A 1,615-nucleotide genomic window follows, 5' to 3' on the forward strand; every position below is an offset into this window, starting at 1 on the left:
TCGATGGGAGAAGTGTCTCCCGAACGGAGTTGAATGTGATATGGTGCCTCCTCAACAAGAAGGGATTCGACTATGGAACCCTTTTTAATATCTATGTGGACCGGATCACTAAGAAGGGTGACGGCGTTATATGTTATGGGGGTTTGATCACGGCGATCGCTGAGCATTTGGAGGTGTCTTTCGCTGGTTTGACGGAAGATGGCGGGAAGCGCTTTATCACCTATGAGATGCTCTTTTCGGTGGGGCTATTGAAGACCGACTATTGGGGTCAATGATTTTTCCTACAAGTGGCGGGGGATCACCTCCCTGTTCCCATCCCGCAGTTGACTAAGGTCGATGTTTGGGCCAACCAAGTCAATTGGAAGCTCAACACCCCGGCACACCGAAGAGCCATTGAGGCTAACCCCATTAACGGAGAGTTTAGGAAGAGGAATATACCGGCTCGCATCCCCATCTTTAAGGCCGATGATGACTCCGCCTTCGATGCTATCGATCACTACACTGAGGAAGGAGAGCACTCGCACGCCCAAGAGAGTCAAGTGCTGCCGACACCGCCGCCCCAACGCCGCCAAGAAGAAGAATAAGAGGAGGAAGTAGAGGGACATCGCCGCCGGACTAGAGCAAACCGCCGCCGCGGAAGGCCGAACCCTGATGAGGAGTTTCAAGCAAACACCTCCACCCAACTAGGAGATATCTACTCCTACATGCAAAACGTGTCCAACACGTGGGACACCCGTTGGGCGGAGCAACAAAGGGAGAATGCCTACAACCGCCAAGGATGGACGGCTCAAGGCGATTGGCGCACGGCGGAGCAACAATTTTGGGAACAACAAAGGCTAGAAGACGTGCATCGCCGTCGTGAGATTGAAGAGCTCCATAGGATGGCCACCGAGGCTCGACAAGAGCGCCAAACATTGAGTGGCGACATCGCCTATCTTATTGGTGCATTCGACGACCTCAACGCCCGTTTCCCTCCTCCTCCTTAAGATTGAAGAAGTCAAGCTCAATGACTTTAAATGAGCATTTGTACCATGTTTTTGGATACTCTAAGACAATTTCTTTTTATGTTTTTGACAATTTTTGCTTTAATTTTAAGTATTTTTGGTTTTAGTTTAATTTTTGTGCGTTGAAAATTTTTCGCAGGTTCTGACCTCTTCGTGGAGACCGCCGGACATGCCGCGGCGGGCCGCCACCTGGGCGCAATTTCCAGCGCGATTTTTTGAAATTTTTCGATTTTCGCCCAGACGCGAAATTTTTCAAGGTACGTTTTTTTCCAGTAATTCACTCACGTACCTATTGACTCTACAAACTTATTTTACACTTTGTTGTAAATAAGTTTGGGGGGATGAAGTGGTGGACCGTGAGTTTAGTTTTTTTTTTTTTGTTTTAGGAATCCTCTTTTTGTTTTAAAGTTTTTGTTTTTGTTTTTCAAAACCCCGTAGGAGATTTTTGTGTTCTAAAAATGTTTTCTTGAATCCATGTCGTGAACTTAACATGAAGAACTTAGAAACACGCATGCTTAGGGACACACTTTAGACCGAGTTGCCAATGATATTACATTCCATCTATGTTTAAGTGTGGCTTAACGTTTTGATTTGATGGTTCGGTGAAAAGG

The 1,615-nt window shown here is 46.7% G+C and overlaps 1 pseudogene; it reads left to right on the forward strand.

Moving 5' to 3' along the window:
• The first annotated feature begins 281 nt into the window (after positions 1 to 281).
• Positions 282 to 986, forward strand: LOC148928405 (uncharacterized; annotated as a pseudogene).
• Positions 987 to 1,615: the final 629 nt, after the last annotated feature.

The sequence above is a fragment of the Salvia hispanica genome, chromosome 4 (assembly GCF_029641045.1).
Source record: "Salvia hispanica isolate PSC_SH4W2 chromosome 4, Shi_PSC_v1, whole genome shotgun sequence".
Lineage (NCBI taxonomy): Eukaryota > Viridiplantae > Streptophyta > Magnoliopsida > Lamiales > Lamiaceae > Salvia > Salvia hispanica.